At 35.5% G+C, this 19,710-nt stretch overlaps 1 pseudogene; it reads right to left on the minus strand.

Annotated features, from left to right (window-relative positions):
• Positions 1 to 12,402: 12,402 nt before the first annotated feature.
• On the minus strand, positions 12,403 to 12,519 carry LOC145278619 (5S ribosomal RNA; annotated as a pseudogene).
• Between the last annotated feature and the right edge of the window lie 7,191 nt (positions 12,520 to 19,710).

Raw genomic sequence — 19,710 nt, forward strand, 5'->3', positions numbered from 1 at the left:
ACACAAGGTCAAGAAAGTGGGAGATAGGCAAGCTCCCCCAAAAGAAGGGGCACTCTTGCCTCAACAAAAATTGCCCGTCATCCCCGTTGGCATTCCCCGATCGGGGCGCCTCACGAAAAGCAATAAGCTTGCCCCACCCGAAAGCCGGGTGGCAAAGCCTGGGAGGGTGGACCTCCTGGGTGATACTCAAGCGGTGTAACTCAGTCCGACAGATACTGGTTTCCAGCTCCGCACCTGTTGGGCTGAGTGTCAAAAACGGATCCTTGACAAGTACTCTACCCAGTCTCCTTTCAGCCGAAGCCGCTAGGAGACTCAACCCCATCACGAATAATGGGAATATGGTCCCTCACAGTTGGGAGATTCTATTTATAAACGATGCTGCTAGAAACTGGCAAATCAAATAAATTTACGTTCTGCTACCAACCAATCAGAAACCAGAGTTACTCCATAAAAATTAAACCTTTTTCAGCAACCTTGCATATGTTTTGTTTGTGTCAACACAGGAAGAATCTTTTGCTCTGTGACTGCAAAATTATAAAGTCCGGAACCTGTACAGAACAGCTGTCTACTGAGAACTCATCATCTCCAGCACTTGTATTGAATAACTAACCATCGGAAACTGTTCTGAATCTAAACATGGCTTCCAGCTCAAGATGCGTGCTATGTTTCTGATACATTACAGCTAAATCTTCTTGGTCTGTATTTTATTGAAAAACTTGATTTTTTTTAACGTTCGTCTAAACTCAATTTTCAATTCTTTCTATATTAATGCTGCTGAAACACATTTTAAGAACACGTATAAGGCACATTTCAGCAATGTTTTCAAGAATGCCTTAGATATTGTATTAAAGTTAAAACACCTCGAAAACAGATTCAGATGCAAACCCGGTTTCCAAACATAAATCGTCCTGTACCATATGCAGCTTCAGTTACAGTAGAAAAGGAATTGGACGACCTTCAACAAGCAGGCGTAATCCATCTACAAACTACTCATCCTGGGCAGCACCTATTGTCATTGTGAAGAAGGCTAATAGCAAGGTAGGTTTATGTGGAGACGCATCAGTATCCGGAAAGTTTATTCTCAGAACTCAACGGTGGAACTTGTTTTGCAAAACCGAACCTTGAAAATGCATATCTACAAATAGATGTTGTTGAGGATTCCAAAAATCTTCTCATAATCAACACCCACAAAATATTATTCCAATTTAACTTTCTTCCATTTGAGATCAAGTCATCTCCAGCGATATATCAACAAACAATTGATTATCGATAGTTATCAGAGATTCCGATACAAACCTATCTAAAAAAACTGTCGGGGAGATAAAGTACCTTCGTGTAAAATTTTGTAAAAATTGGTCCGGCCGTTTTTTGATCAATAGATCACAAACTCACACACGAAGATACACACAGACACACACAGGCACACACAGACACATGCAGACACATACATACACACGCATACACACACAGACACACAAAGACACACACAGACGCACGCAGACACACGCAGACACACACAGACACAGGCAGACATATGCAGATACATACAGCACACGCAGACACATACAGACACACGCATACACACACAGGCACACACAGACACATGCAGACACACGGAGACACACACAGGCGCACGCAGACACGCACAGACACACACAGACACACGCAGACACACACACAGACACACGCAGACAAAGTTTCTTTTATATAACAGTAGAGATTTTCAGATTCTTTGAAGACTCATTCTTTACGAACATTGTATGTCATAATGTTTGGACAAATCTGACAATAGAAATTAATGATTTTATATGCATCAATTTTGTTTTTCTCTTTTCTGTTGATAAGGTCATATGATCCCATAATTGTCAGGAATTTCTGCCTACATTGATGATATCACCTTTATAAGCACATCCCAACATGAACTTCTACGTTGCCTAACTTCAGTGCTGGATCAAATTCAACAGCATGGATGTCATTTTAGGATAGGCAAATGTAAATTCTTCAAAACTTCTGTAGAATTCCTTAGATTTTGTTTTGACAAAAATTGTCGAAAATCAAATCCGGATAATATTCAGTCAAGAAAGCACATGGCAGCCCAAAGGAATGCTTCAATATTATGATTCTTTCTGAGTCTCCTAAGCCATTATGGTTCGTTCTGATCAGAACTGACCAAGTTATGGGAGCCTCTTTTTTTACATAGGCATCACCACTTATCAAAGCCTAGAGGCCATTCGAGAATAAAGGTTAAAGAATGTACAGTAGTCAATTGGACAATATAGTAATCGTTAGTAATGGAAATTTGTTAACTAAAGTAGAACGGCTATCCAAGAGTTTGTTTACGTTGGACTTGAAGACAACCATGTTGTAGTCAGCTGGCAAGCAGGCAAACGGAAGACACTTCCACAGGTGTGCACTTCTAAGAAAGAAACTGTGTTCATAGAATCTTAATAATCTTTTTCCAAAAAGATATCAAATGGAACTGGCCAAGCACATGCAAAAAGAATCATTAGGAAACATTCAATTTACGTATTCGTTCTGACCTGTTGCTTACATATTACGATTAATCATTAGACATTGCTGTAAAGATTAATAATTCAAACTGTGTAATCGGATTAGTAATTATTACATATTTTTCCTGATGGAAGAGAAAAACTACCTTTACATACGCATAGAAATCATTTAGATCCACTGAACGAAAATATAGATAAATCGAGAAAGAGGTATTGGCAGTTATCTACGCTATTAAGAAAGTTCACAAAATGTTACATAACCGTTATTTTACTCTGATTACAGACTATAAGCCCCGAACAAATATTTTTAGTTCCAAGAAAGAAATTCCAATCTATACAGCAAACCGTTTACATATCCGTGCACCTATGCTTTTGGATTAAGACTTTTCTATAAAATACCAACAAGGCAGCAAAATTAGCCAGGTAGATGCGTTATCCAGATTCATTTCTTCTCAACAAAATGATACCGCCATTGCTGCTGAAATTCCCACAGTAAGATCACTACCTGAAACTTCGGAGATGATCCAGGACACAACATCTGCAGATTCATTATTACAAAAAGTTTTACATTTTCATTCCACAAAGTTGGCCAAAAACTTGCGCTGACCAGCAATTTCAACCATTTCATCGGCGAAAATCTTCTATATCCAAGATCAATGGAACTGTCCTTCTTGCTGCATATGCTGTTGTTCCATTCAAACTCCAGTTCTCAAGCAATTTCGTTATAGAAATCATGGGATTAATCAGATGAAAGCCTTGTATCGCTAATGAGTTAGCTAAGCATGAACAAACAATTAGAGCAACTAGTAAGGAGTTGTATACAATGTAAACTGGTAGCAAAGTATCTTCGGAAAACCATATTGCATTCATGACCTACCACATAAATTTATTGGTCACGACTGTATGTCGATTTTCCAGGACCAATAAATGGACAATATTATCTCATATTTATTGATGCTTATGATATGTGGGCAGAAACCTTTCACATAAACTAGCAACTTCGAATGAAACTGTAAAGAAATTACAAGAGGTTTCCAGCAGTCCGGACGTCCCTGAAATCTTAGTTTTTAATAATTGTACCACATTTTATTTCAGCATAATTTTCTGACTTCTGTAAATAAAACAGAATTCAGCACCTCAGATCTCCACTGTTCCATCCACAATCAAATGGATAAGCTAAACAGTCGACACATTTAAGAGAGCACTCTCGAATTTTAAATGGGTAGTAACTACACAAGAGAAGATGGAGATATTTCTAATTATCTACATAGCTAGCCCAAACCCAAATTACCTAAATGGAAAGTCTCCTGCTGAAACACTAATGGACAGAAAGACGTTTGACAATGGATGCTATTCTTCCATCATCAAATCATCTTTACAGGAGAAACTGAACAGTGGAAAACCAGTTCAATCGCCATCATTGAACAGGTGCACATTAGTTCCTACCCGCACAACGTGTATTGGCAAATATTACCGCAATGATAAAGAAAAATGGACACAAGGTCACATAGTACGCCGTGCAGGTAATGTAATTTGTTACGTGGATGTACACTCATCTATTTCAGTCAGACCTGTAAATCGGCTTCGTCTTTCACACCGTTAAAAGAAAAAATCAGATGACACAATTATTCCCTTAAATATTTTATTTGAATTACCTTAAAGTATTCAAGCAACATACAGTAAACAAAGTTCCAAAAGGACGCAGCGAAGTTTCAAACCAACTTCAACCCTATAAGCATCATATTTTAAAAGGGAAGTGTTATAAGCATTGTTTATAACAGAAAAAGAATAGAGTTATCTTCCCTGGCCAGACAAGTGACGTCAAGAGAACAGATCCAAGATGGCGGACATGCATTGAAAACAATAATCGTTTTTTGTAAAGTTATTTTTTCTCTTGTTGAATAGTTTTATACTTATACCAGGTGTTATTTTTAATTCTTATAACAAACAACATATAATATTATTTTCACGAACATAACAATTTATCCAACCATGCTACCGTTCAGTCTTGAAAGACAAAAGATACCCCTTAGGGGCAGTAGCTCCTGTAATTGTGAGGCAAGGGTTGCGCAATCTCTAACTACACCTCTCCTGAATCTGCACTGTTTGAGTCCAGTGGCAAGGACAAGACCAGGACGACTGGAAACAATGCCGAGATAAGCGGAGAGCACATATAGCACCTGAAAGTCCCAAATTGTCACCTATTTAGTACTGACCAGGTTCAACGTTGCTTAACTTCGGTGATCCAGCGGGAACCGGTGTGTCAACGTGATTATGCCGTATATAATAATTTTTAATTTCTTAATATAACTACAGTTGGCCTTCGGATCAAGATAAAACTGTAGTATCTGTTCTTCAGATGCTACACTTCAATTTCTTATTCTCTGTCAGTGGAGGAGAAATCTTTCACGACTGAGGCAATTTTTATTTTTGTTCCTTTTCTCCACATTAAAAAACGACCCTGGTGTCTAACTCTGTCCCATGGAGAGGAATTGTAAATAGGAACTACAATATGATGCAGAGCTGGGAATACCAGTACATAGTGACGCTCATTTATCCGTAAGGTGTTTTTTAGTGTACATTGAAATAAAAAAAACAACTGCAAATTCGATTGGCACATATAGCAGTGAAAAAGTTATTTTACACTCAAGCGAGAGTCAAACATACAGACTGATCAAACAGAATCTTATTTTTGTCTCTGTAAATGTTCAAATAACTCGATCGAAAATTGTTCCTGCTGAAGAATTGGCACAGCACAAATTACAAATAAATAAATAAACAAATAAATAAACCGAGACGAAGTATTTTCGTATTCTCTTGTTTTAAAGTTATCGATTGAAATCAAAGATAGATGCGGTTCCGTTTCTTAATGAGCTTTGAGTCTTCTCGTCGGTCATAATTGGACGTTCTTGTTTTAATGGAAATTGAATTCTCGCTAGATAACCGAAAAGAAGCCAAGGACAATTCTAAAAAAAAAAAAAAAGCTTTTTTAAAAATATTATTCGCGGTATCCGAGGAATGGTGATAAGGCGCGAACCTGAATCAGGGCATAAATGATTGAATGAATTCGCAAGTTTTATAAACCCATTGAAAGTGTTGCCTGGTGATAATTCTATTAAATAAAAACAACCGTTTTTTTTTTGTTTTTTTTTGAGACGAAAGAAACTTTCTATCAAAATTGATGCTAAGATATTTTCCGAACAAATCAATCAAACATTTAAGAAGAATAGTCAATATTTCGAGATGCTTCTTGAGATTAATACAAATATCGAACAAAAATATACATAAAAATTTTACCTTGTACTTACCTGGTAGACAAAAAAAATCAAATGCATAAGTTTACTGAAATTTATTTTCTATTCTTGTTTTTTTTAAAAAATAAATCCCCGTGAAAATTTAGAAATCATTTTTAACATGGAACAAGGGCTTTGGCGTTTTCCTTTTTTAAATTCCATTTGGAGTTATTTCCCTTGGTCACTAGCCTTCATTAAAACCGAAAATGGCCGTCAAGTGTTTTTATCGATAAAGTTCGTGTTTTTTTATATAATTAAACAAAAATACTGAATAGAGTTTTGTAATTGTTTATGTACTATCATCTTGTTTTGAACATAACACTTATGCAAATAATAAATGGTTTGTGTTTTTCATCTGTTTTCATTTTGAGAGTAGTTTTAAATATTGCAATGAAACTGGGGAATCGCCCATTTGTTATATCATTGAAGGTAGTGTATAAGCTGTAATTTTGTCACGAGACAATCCTCCAGGCATTATTTCACATTTTTATGGAACAGTATGTCATATGTTACATTACCATATATCATGCTCCCAGGCATCACCTCTTAATTTTCTATGCTAGTGTTTAGTATTCGCAGCGGACGTAAACAAGCTGAATTCTGAAGTCGGAACTTGGTTCACATGGGAAAATGGTACTATTTCGTGAGTATTTTAATATATTGTTACTGGTCTGATAGGCAATAATGTTAATTCTAGGTTTTATCTTTTCATTTAAATATCGCTTAGCAGGTATGCAGATAAAAATAAAGTTCTACACAATAATCCAACAGATTTTTTTTGCAGAGTAAATTTTTGACAAAATATTCAATGGTCGCAATAATCCTGTATTAGGATTTTTTACAAGATACTATTTGGGGTGGTGGTGTATTCACGATAAAGAGTCATGAACAGTCATGAACAGTCATGAACAGTCATCATCATCATCATCATCATCATCATCATCATCATCATCATCAAGACGGGCTCCTTGCCCGGACCAATGTGACTTTTCCTTTTCACAGTTTTCTGTCTTCTATCAGCTTCTCCAAATCTTCAGGTTCACAGTTACGTCGTGTGTTCATTGCTGAATGTACGTGGATCTAGGTGGTTCATTGCTTGCGCATCTGTACCGTGGAGTCCATACCAATACATCACTCACCAACAATTCATCCTTGCCCCTCAGACGGTGACCGGCAAATCGTAGGCGTCTTTCTCTGGTGGTATTAGATATGGCAGGTAGGTTGCCATAAAGTTGCGGCTTCGTGGGATAATTTAACCAAGACGTATTTAATACTGTCTGTAGCATACCGGTGTATGTGCCGTCTAGCTTTCTTTCCAATCTTTTGGTGAGTGTCCAGGTAGTAGCATCGTAAACAAGTACAGACTCTACCACTGCCCTGAACAGTAATGGCGTATAATTTATCTGATAAATAAATAAAAATATGCCTTCGTAACGTTAATATTCCTTTTCTGAGTAACGCCTGCTAAGCTTGTTGGTCACCTATGAAAAAAGGATACGCAAATATTGAAATATTTTATAAAGTGTAAGTTGTTATAGAGATTAGAAATTGATGAAAACGAATTTTTATAGTTCAGGTTGATTTTCAATTAACAACAAGTTGAGTTTAAAATATACAGTTATAAACTGTTCTAGGGATCATTTAAAAAAATATGTTGAAGCTTAAATAATATCAAGGCTCGGGGGCCACTCGAGGATAAGGGTTAATGGGTATACATTAGTCAATGTGATTATAGCGTAGCAAAAATAAGTATTTGGAATTTTGTAAATTGGATTACTTAGGAGGTAGGTCCATCAAGAACTTGTTTACGTTGGACTTGAAGACAGATTGTAGTCAGCTGGAAAGCAGGCCTTCGGAACAGAGTTCCACAGGCGTGCAGTTCTAGAGAAAGAAGCTTTGTTCATGGAATCTACATTTAGGTTTAGGCACAGATAAAGTGGGGGAGGATTATTGATAGTGTTTTCAACTAGACGAGTGTTTTTCGTGAAGGTTTGGCGAGAGGGGACCATAGATTCAAGCCCAACTGAGCACTTGCCATGAAAATAAGGATAAAGCAGAGACAGGCTCGCAACATCTCATCCGTAGGAAAGAGGTTGCACGGAAGAGAAAGCCCCCCCCACTAAGCTACAAAATCTATTTTTAACTCTGTCAAGGCAGGATAAGCAGTTTATAGCAGCTCCTGCCGAGATTTTAGGTTTAATTCAAATTTCAAATTTGTCAGCTTCTTTGGAACACCTAGTATATATATATATATATATATATATATATATATATATATATATATATATATATATATATGCAGTGTATGAATTACAAAGCTTTATATTCCAAAGTTCATGATGGTGACCATCTTATAATTTATTCCTTTAATTCAGTTGGCATTTACAATTTTGACAACCGAATTAAAGGAATAAATTATAAAACGGTGATCATCATGAAGTTTGGAATATAGACCTTTGTCATTCACTCACTATATTTCTCTGTAATTACATTGAGCTTCTTAAATAAGGATTGGTATATATTATACGGAAATAACATATATATATATATACATATATATATATATATATATATATACATATATACATATATATATAGAGAGAGAGGCTCCTTCAGTCTTTTGACAGACCATGATACCCACGAAGGGGTGCCTGCGCGTGACATTTTTGTTGCAGGAGTTGCGCAATCTCCAACCACACCTCTCCAGGGTCGACATTGTTAAATACCAGTTGTAAGTTAAGTGTATGTATAGAACGACTGGAAACAAATGCCGAGATAAGCGGAGAGCACATACAGCGTCTAGAATTCCCAAACAGTCAACCAGCTGTACTAAACAGGCTCAATGTTGCTTAACGATTATACCGTATATATATATATATATATATATATATATATATATATATATATATATATATATATATATACTCCTATAACTTCGTTTTTTCGTGTGTGTATTGATATTCATATTAAAATCACTTTCTCTATTTATTTAAAAAGAAAATACAATTTTCTTATATATGAGTCGTGGAATTGCATTCACTATCAAAAGATCTATATTTGCATATTCTTTTAAACATTCAATTCAACTAATTCCCTATTAGTTTCTTTGTTTTTCTTATGGGATGTTAACTATTTCGCGCAATTATATTCATACAGTTGTTCTACATGATTTATACTTGCATAATATTTACGTAAAAAGTTTATAGTAAATACAAAATTGTTTCCATATATATCTATGTATACGTATATATCTTTGTTTAAAAATTTTGCCTACCGAACTGCTAGAGTTTTTGGTCTACAGACATGAAACTTCATATATAAGGTTTTTGAATCCATGCGAAACTTTATATTTAGGTTTTTGCTAGGAAAAATCAGTGCAAAAGTGTGAAAATTAAAAAAATGAAATTTGCCAGGTGAAGGTCGGAACCCGCCATTACGAACTCATAACGTAGTAGCTATTGGTTCATGTTGTAATTTTTCGCCTTGCAGTAAATATGTCTTCATGGCACAGTCATTGGCGCAGAGGCAAAGATAAGTCGTAAGCTGAACATTTTAGTTTCGATTCTCGGTGGTGGCACACGGGCCTTTTTTTTTTGTCTTTTAACTTTTTAAATCATCACTATATTTTGCGTCCAATATAATCTATAATATAAATCTCACCTGTCTGTTTAAATGTATGTATATATGTGTGTATGTTTGTCTGTACAAGATTGTTATCGTTGTGAAGCCGACCCTTCGGACGACAAATACGGAAAAATTGGCTACGAACATTAATCACCCTCAACTGAGCGCTTTTTTCGCCGATGTTTTCGAAAGCCACCCTTCTTTTTTCGATTGACTAGCCTTAATATAAACCTACAACACTCTCGGTTGGCGATGGGCGCAACAGCAAAGACGTCACGTTTTTTTCACGTTCTTTTCCTTCTTCACATTACGGGTTCGAGCCTGCCTGCCTACTACTACTTCTTTTTTTTTTTTGCTCAACACACATATGCAAACATCCGGGCAACGCCGGGCTCCATGGCTTATATATATATATATATATATATATATATATATATATATATATATATATATATATATAATTGTTGTATAGATTGGTTCCCTAGTGGTAAATGTAATGAGTTTGTGTGGTTATAAAATAGTGCTCAATGGTGGACGGAGTTGGTATATAGTCTGTGTATATATATATATATATATATATATATATATATATATATATATTTGTAGTCATCGACATACAGTCCTGTTTCGTTGTATCACAACCCATCAGTGCCGCTAGACTAGCATCTCTCCCAAGTCAAGGATTGAACCTAGAACTGTCGTGTTGACAGTCTATATATATATGCGAAGCTCGTTGTTTTTGTTTTTTTTGTTTACAAACAGGCGGCTTGAGCACTGCAAGAGTTGTGGCGAATGTCTATTTAAATAGACATTCCGACGAGTTATTTGCGGGCGTCCCTTCTGCGGTCGAGTGGGAGAACTGCCGACTGTCAACACGACGGTTCTAGGTTCAATCCTTGGCTTGGGAGAGATGCTAGTCTAGCGGCACTGAAAAAAACAACGAGCTTCGTGTATATATATATATATATATATATATATATATATATATATATATGTATATATATATATATATATATATATATATATATATATATATATATATATATATGCGCGATATCATTAGCTCCAGTTACTCGATCACTGTAGATCGGCATTTAATAACGTTTATGCATTTATAAATGTTTAAATTCACATGAATATCGTTGCAATTGATGGTAGCCCTGTTGTTATGTGCGTTTCGAATAGATGCAGAAATGTCTTAGTTGCAGGATTCTAATCCCATGACTACCAACAATCGTAACTTCCTGCACTGATAATTCCGGAAAGATCAAACACTAGTGTATGTAGCTATTAATTACACCCCCCACACACATATATACACACACATATATATATATATATATATATATATATATATATATATATTACAATAGAAAATGCGAGCAAGAAAAGTCATATGGTTAAGCTTAAACATGGAAAAGTAAATGACTATAGTTGTTAAAACTGGAAAAGAAAAAGACAAGATATTCTAGTAAAAAATATAATAAATTTATTACTTAAAATATTGCAACAGAATTAGTTACATAATGTTTAATCAGATTTAAAAAAAATCGTAATGCTGCAATATTTTAAGTTATAAATTTATATTTTTTACTAGAATATCTTGTCCTTTTCTTTTGCATGTTTAAGCTTAACCATATTACTTTTTATGCTCGCATTTTTCTATTGTTATCTATGATTTTTCACTATGATAATAAATATGTCATCTTCAAGAATTAAAATATCGTATTTAAGTGTATCTTATGACCGGGTAAGTATATAATAATGTACAATATTCTATAAGATCGGATAATAGAGAATCAGATTCTTCCTGTCTTATCAAATAAGATAGTCGATTAATAAAAATACCATTTTATTGGAAGATATTTGAACAATGAACGATTTTCTTGTGTAAAACATTACCCAACATGTTCTGTAACTAGGCTAGCTGTAAAAGTGCAATAAACTACTACTACTACTACTACTACTATATCGATCTCCTTCAATCAACGAGTGTTGTAATATTGGTAAATATTGCGGCTCCACATGGTCGTCTTAAAATATGGTATCCATCACAGTTAGTTGGAAATTATCCAAGAGATTGGCCTCGATCTGGGCTGGGCTCAAGTCGATATAAACCAATCCGAATTCTATTTCTCTCATCGACCGAAGTTTTAGGAAGTTAGAAATATGCGATAATGAAGCTGTGCTTTATTTCATCATAAAATGAAAACAGCAAAGGAATCAAAATTGTAAATGAGGAACACAACGTCAAATTTAATATTAATGACATTTCAATCCGACAATCATTATCGTCTCTATACTGTCGATGGCAGATAGACTTATTGGATATATTTTTACGAATATCATATAGGCCTTCATGAATTTATTGTTGCTTATTACCCAGAACACAATTCACGCTGTTTCTTTGCAGTTGTATAGACAGTAGGTTGCAGTTTCATTCTGTCCGAGCAGTGCACATACTGACCGATTGTCCTGCTGACTATTATGCCAAAAGAAATCTTTTGCTCAGCACGACGAGATACGAAACCATGAACAGAATTATTCCCAATTGCTTCCGTGTTACACCAGTCACCTTCTTTACATGACCAGGGGAGGGATAAAGCTGAGTATCGACCTTGCCCAAGGGTATCCCGCAAACTAATGGAGTAAAGGAGGCGCCTTACCTTTTCCTTTGAGAGTAGTGCTGTTCCCTCACTCTATACAACACCTAATATTCCTAAATGGCTACCCATTTAGTGCTGACCCGGTTCATCGTTGCTTAACTTCAGCCATATAAAGATATATAAAACCGTAACAGGCTCCTGCAGTCTTGGACAGACTAAGGATACCCACGAAGAGGTGCCTGCGCGTGAAATTTTTGTGGCAAGAGTTGCGCAATCATCATCCACACCTCTCCTGAGACGACGTTGTTAAATACCAGTTGCAAGCGAAGTACAGGACGACTGGAAACAAATGCCGAGATAAGCGGAGAGCACATACAGCGCCTAGAATTCCCAAACGGTCACCCATCTGATACTAACCAGGCTCAACGTTGCTTAATTTCGGTGATCTGACGAGAACCGGTGTGTCAACGCGATTTTGCCGTACCTTAATGAGACTTTATATACACAGACATGAACTATATAAATAAAAAAAATGCTTTTGTTTAATGATGAAAACCCGTTAGAAATTTCCGTTAGACCTAGAAAAACTAATATTGATTACTTTACCGATCTGATGAATTAGACACTCACTCGGTTTCCAGAGGAAAGTTGAATCCCGGGGTTTGCAGCAACTTAAAGCCGTTAAGCCCACCTTTAGATTAAACAATAACATAGCTCCTGTGTAACTGATAGTCATAAGGCTTCACTGGCTAGTATAATACTTGAATACTGTAAGATAATAGGTAAAAAAGTTGGGCAAAATAATGGGAAACACCTTAAGACAGTGGTTTTCTGATGGCAGCCCTCTCATGAAATCCAGCTTTGTAGCTCTTAGCGGTTTTTTTTTTGGGGGGGGGATTATTCAGATGATTGTTAATTTCTACTGTTATTTTGGGTATCTGTGTGTTATTTCTTCACGATCTTACAAGAGTTCTATAATCGGATTTCTTTTTCGTATTTCTTCGGGTATTTGGTTTAGAGGAGGATGGTTTCGGATCTATTCCACAGGATAATTCCTCTCGCCAGAGAGCCAGCATATCAGAGTGCTCCGTTACCGTAGCATCTAGAATACGGGCCCAACAACTTACTTTTTTGGGAAATCTGATATATCTGTAATTTCCATTTTTTCTTACTAATATGCATTGTTGGAAATAACATAAATTTAACCAATTATATATATATATATATATATATATATATATATATATATATATATATATATATATATACTAGCAAAAGTATCCGTCGTTGACTGGGTTCAAAAACAGCCTATTGAAAATGGACTCTGATTTATGAAAGTATGATAGGTTATAAAAAGGAAGGGTTATAAAGAGATAGCTTCGAATTTGGGAGCATCAAAACCAAAGCAAAATATGATGAAAGTAAAAATAAAATAGATAAACCCCATAATTTATTATACCATACCTGTTCACACTGAAACACTTATCACAATATTCTGTGGATCTATATTGAAAACCTTGTTAAATTTTGTGACATATTTCCATTCTTTGGAGGTAGGCGCGAACGAACACCACATAATTTTATTATACTATATTTCTTCAAACTGAAATATAATTATCAAAGTATACTTACGCAGATAGATATGAAAAGTCTTTATTAAAGTGTGTGCCTATTTCCATTCTATGGAGGCCAGGTGCGAATTCAGACACTGCAATTTTATTATACCATCCCTATTTAAGTTAAAACATACTTATCAAATTATTATTATGTACATCTATATAAAAAAACTTGTAAACGTTTTTTTTTTTAATTTTTTATTTCCATACTTTGTGGACTAGGCGCGTACGCCGACCCCACAAATTTACTGAATCATCATTATGCCAGATAAAACATACCCATTGCTGTGTCTCAATACATCTATCATTATATGCGATCAGTTTTCTATAATAGGCAACCATATGGGAGCCTAATCCTGACCAGACACACACAAATAGACGTTCAGCTTTATATATATATATATATATATATATATATATATATATATATATATACTGTAAGATAATAGATAAATATATATACTGTAAGATAATAGATAAAAAAGTTGGGCAAAATAATATATATATATATATATATATATATATATATATATATATATATATCTTGGACGCTGAATATTTGAGGTGAACGTTAAGGTTTTTTCTTTAAACAGTAACCCACCAGCGTTAATGAAACCACGAAATCTTTATCTCAGTTGATCAAAATTGTTATAAGAGTAACCTATCAGCAAGTACAACGTCAAAAAACAATGTTATAAAAACAAATAATTCTTCAGATTTTGGACTGTAAAATATGTACAAAGTGTCAATGCTGTGACCAGGATTCGAACCTAGGTTAGCACGGCCACAACGTGGGGTCCTAACCTCTAGACGATCACGGCTAACACTGACGTCTGTCGCTCTTGGCAGAAAGACAAATGACTACTGTCAAACTATTAAAAAATAAGGAGGAAACTTGAAATTCTCACGCATGCGCAAAAATACACTATAGCAACCATTGTTAAATGCAGCTGAATCTCTTCGCTCGCTAAGAAAAGTAGATCAGACCAGTTCTTCTAAGAACTCACCAAACGCCAAAGGAAATAAGTTAAATTAACCGCAAAAGAAACTGCAAGAAAGTCATCTTCTAAGAACTCACTGGAAGCTGACCAAAAAGAATCAAAATCCAAGCCCTAGCCACAAAAATAACTAGATATTGTGGCTACTATACACAATCTACTAATAAAAACAAGTAAGTTTTCTAAAATAAACTACAATAAATTAACCAAGTAACCTCACACTGTCACTGATTAGGACTTCATATAAAGATAACAACTACACTATTGGTGTATATACCGTTCCACACTTTAACTATTGGTGACGGGGCAGTATCTCAATTCTACGAGAGTTGTCTTGCTATAAGATAAGTGATATTATAGTAAGATACACATAAGTGTTATATGTTTACATTTAATAAAAAATGCCAAAGTCAGCACGTAGTAAAAAAGCTCAGAGAAATATAAACTATGAAAAAAAACAAAGTCAAGGTATTATCTGAGCAAAAAGAATACTATCAGAAAAATGCTGAAATAATAAAAAATTAAGTATCATGCAAATCCTGAGGCAGGGAAGGCTGCCTCACGTGCTGACTCAAAAGCACGGTATAACAGGGATCCCGAGGGGAAACAACTGCCTCACGTGCTCTTTATAACAAAGAACCAGAAAAAAAGAAGGCTGCCTCACGTGCTGACTCAAAAGCACGGTATAACAGGGATTCTGAGAAGAAAAAAGCTGCCTCACGTGCTCTTTATAACAAAGAACCAGAAAAAAAGAAGGCTGCCTCACGTGCTCTTTATAACAAAGAACCAGAAAAAAAGAAGGCTGCCTCACATGTTCTTTATAACAAAGAACCAGAAAAAAAGAAGGCTGCCTCACGTGCTGACTCAAAAGCACGGTATAACAGGGATTCCGAGGGAAAAAAGCTGCCTCGCGTTCTCTTTATAACAAAGAACCAGAAAAAAAAGAAGGCTGCCTCACGTGCTGACTCAAAAGCACGGTATAACAGGGATTCTGAGAAGAAAAAAGCTGCCTCACGTTCTCTTTATAACAAAGAACCAGAAAAAAAGAAGGCTGCCTCACATGTTCTTTATAACAAAGAACCAGAAAAAAAGAAGGCTGCCTCACGTGCTGACTCAAAAGCACGGTATAACAGGGATTCCGAGGGAAAAAAGCTGCCTCGCGTTCTCTTTATAACAAAGAACCAGAAAAAAGAAGGCTGCCTCACGTGCTGACTCAAAAGCACGGTATAACAGGGATTCCAAGGGGAAAAAAGCTGCCTCATGCACAAACTATTATAAATATAAATATCAAAAACTGCCAAATCTTTGCCAAAACGCCAAAGAATGAACCAAGAAAAATTTAATAGTGAAGGTATGAACATTTTAGAATTTTATAATACTCTAACTGTTTTATCAGAGATGCGGTAGCACTCTCTATATAATATAGAACCGATGGAGGACCAAGAGGCAACTCCTAAGGCCCAAAACCCAAAGACCTAAAACCCAGCAGGAAGCGACCTGCTACTAATGGAGGCGGCAATGAGCCGCCTCCTAAAAAAGACAATACTATCATGAATGTAAGTTTAAAAATAAGACTGTAAGTAAAAATACTAATTAACAAGAATAAAGAAGCATTGGAAATGCAAAAGGATATAGGGATGGTATGCCAAAAAGTATACAAACAAGATAGCTATGAATGGCTAGGCACATGGAAATAGAATTGCATCCAAAGTATATCCCTATAGCTTTTTACAACCGTAGTAATGGCACGGAATGAAGATTGGAGAAAAGCTATAGGGCTATACTTTGGATGCAATTCTATTTCCATGTGCCTAGCCATTCATAGCTATCTTGTTTGTATACTTTTTGGCATACCATCCCTATATCCTTTTGCATTTCCAATGCTTTTTTATTCTTGTATATATATATTGGTTGGGGGAATACAAAAATCCAATCCCTTGGACAGAACTCTATTTTCGAATGATAGTATTACATGTGTCAATTTAATGTTGACTGTGCCTTTTCCGAAGATATTTAAATAAATGTTTAGAGGTACAGAATTTAAATACACTTTTAAATATAATGGGCGGAAGTCTCTCAAGAGCTCTTTCAGCTATCATCTCATCAGGAGAAAATCGATAGCGTAAAAATAATAATACTATGCCGAAAGTAAAGAGTTATGATGGGGAACTATTGAATGTGCAAAAATTACGGGGACACTGAAATAAAGGTTATTAACGTTTAAAAAATTTTCAGTCTTTCAAAAACGAAACTTACAGAAATTGAAAATAGATTTCTGTCTAAGGGATTTGATTTTTGTATTCCCCCAACCACTATAAATAAAGAGCGAACACTTTCTGCTTTTGAAGTTTTGTTCTCTCAACTGAGACATCATGTTCCAATTTCCCCGGAAAGAATTTCTGGGATGAAATCTAGTTTAGTTGCCTTAGCTCACCGATACAGTAACATACATGTTGATCATAGCGACTTTGTCTGGAACATAACGCAATTTAAAACTATGAAAGCGTTAAAATCCAATGGCGATATTTATTTGTGCAAACCAGACAAAGGTGCAGGAGTGGGGATTTTGGACAAATCGGACTACGTTGAGAAAATGGCAGTTATTCTTAATGATGTTTCGAAATTCCGTAAACTCGGTCCTGTCGAGTTGACGAATAATACTTGCAAGAACGAGCAAAAAATGCAATGACGTCTACTTGCATTATTTAAAAAGAAAGTTTTTTGCAAGGACGTCTATGACAGGATTAGACCCTCTAGTTCACAACGTCCTAGAATGTATGGTCTCCCCAAAATCCACAAGCAAGGTGTTCCACTGAGACCTATTTTATCAATGGTTGGTTAGGTACAACATTCTTTGGCTCAGTGGCTTGTGGAAATTCTGCAACCTGTGCGCGAGTTATATACCACGCACTGTATCCCTGATTCTTTTCAGTTTGTTGATTATGTACGTGGGTTGGATTCTAATACAGAGACATCTTTTATGTGCTCATTTGATGTCTCTAGTCTCTTTACCAACATACCGTTGGATGAGACTATACGTATATGTACCGACGTGCTTTACGATGGTCGCCTGACTGCTCCACGTTTTTCTAAAGAGATTCTTATTGAACTCATTTTAATGTGCACAAAATCTGTGGAGTTTAGTCTTGTGATATTATGTACTGTCAGGTTGACGGGGTTTTAATGGGGAGTCCGTTGGCCCCAACTTTAGCGGATATTTTCGTCGGGTACAATGAATCCATTCTGTTTAATTCAATAACAAAACCCACTGCATATTTCAGATATGTTGACGACACTTTTGCTATTTTTCCATCGCAAAGTGAAGCGTCGATATTTTTTGATAGATTGAATTCTTTGCATGGGCTCTAAAGTTCACTATGGAAAGTGAGAAGGACAATTCGCTTCCCTTCTTGGATGGTTTTGTCGAACGTTCAAGGAGGGGGGGGCTTTCTCACTACAATTTATAGGAAGCCGACATTTACTGGCCTATATGTGAACTGGTTGTCTTTTGTACCAAAACCACGTAAGGTCGGTTTAATTAATACTTTGGTACATAGAGCCCTGATGATTTGTTCACCTTACAGATTGGAGGCCGAACTCGATAAGATCAGGGAAATATTCATCAATAATGGTTATCCTATTGAATATATTGATGACTGTATTTTCAAAACGGTTGCGGATTTTAAATAACGTAAAAAGTTTAGACCTTTGAAATGCCCGCTTTATTTAAAATTGCCGTGGATTGGGGAAAAGAGTAACAGACTTTCCAAACAGATTCGCAGAAGTATTTATGACTGCTTTTATTCTGTGTCCTTGCGTTTGATATACACTACGAGACCTGCATTTCCTTCTTTTCGCAAGGATAGTTTGCCTTACATCCAAAATAGTAATATTGTATATCAATTCAAATACCAGTGCGATGCTTGTTATGTTGGGCGAACATCCTTGCATCTTTTGACTCGTATAAACCAGCATGTTCCATCGAAGTTCAGACAAGGGAGGCTTGGCTTTGGTAGTCTCCCTCCTTCTGCAGTCTTGGAGTCTGCTATTGGCCAGCATTTGGTTGACAACCCGTGCTGTACCGATAGATATAAAATTGAATGTTTCGAGGTGCTACATAGAGCGGACTCCAGAAACCATTTAAAGATTTTGGAGTCTGTCTCTATTGCGGTGCGGAAACCTTCTTTGTACGTCCAGAAAGAAACATCTAACGCATTGTTTCTGTTTGGGGAACTGTGAATCTTTTCTCCCGTTTTTTTGTTTTTTCCCCTCGTTGTGCCATTATTTTAATCGTTTTTTAAACGTTAATAAACTTTATTTTAGTGTCCCCGTAATTTTTGGTACATTCAATAGTTCCCCATCATAACTCTTTACTTTCGACATAATATTATTATTTTTACGCTATCGATTTTCTCTTGATGAGATGATAGCTGAAAGAGCTCTTGAGAGACTTCCGCCCATTATATTTAAAACTGTATTTAAATTCTATACCACTAAACATATATATATATATATATATATATATATATATATATAATATTTCGCAATCATGAAGGGAAGACTTTATAATTCATGATTTAAAGCAACGTTATGTTACTCGAACATCCTAGAGAACTGATTATCTTCTAAAATCTTCCAGTAATATACTTTATTTAAATCGCTTCCCCTATTTTTCCTTTTTTTTCACCACACATAATGGAAAGCAACGTTATTTTATTGTACATTATACATATTTATAATTCCCCTTTTAAAAAAAGTCCTTCGATACAGTTTGGAGGAAGCGAGGGCGAAACCGGTCAGCTGACTTTCCCTTTTTTCCTTTTCTCTTCTTCATCTCGTTTACTTTATTTTGAAACGTTTTTAATCATGAATTATAGAAGTCTTCCCTTCATGATTGCGATATTTACAGTTTGTACCCCCAAAGAATCATGAAATTATGTATATACATATATATATATATATATATATATATATATATATATATATATATATATATACCTATGCACACCCCCACCCCCACACACACGTATATATATATATATATATATATATATATATATATA

This window comes from Euprymna scolopes, chromosome 6 (assembly GCF_053919585.1).
Source record: "Euprymna scolopes isolate OS-2025 chromosome 6, ASM5391958v1, whole genome shotgun sequence".
Taxonomy (NCBI): Eukaryota; Metazoa; Mollusca; class Cephalopoda; order Sepiida; family Sepiolidae; genus Euprymna; species Euprymna scolopes.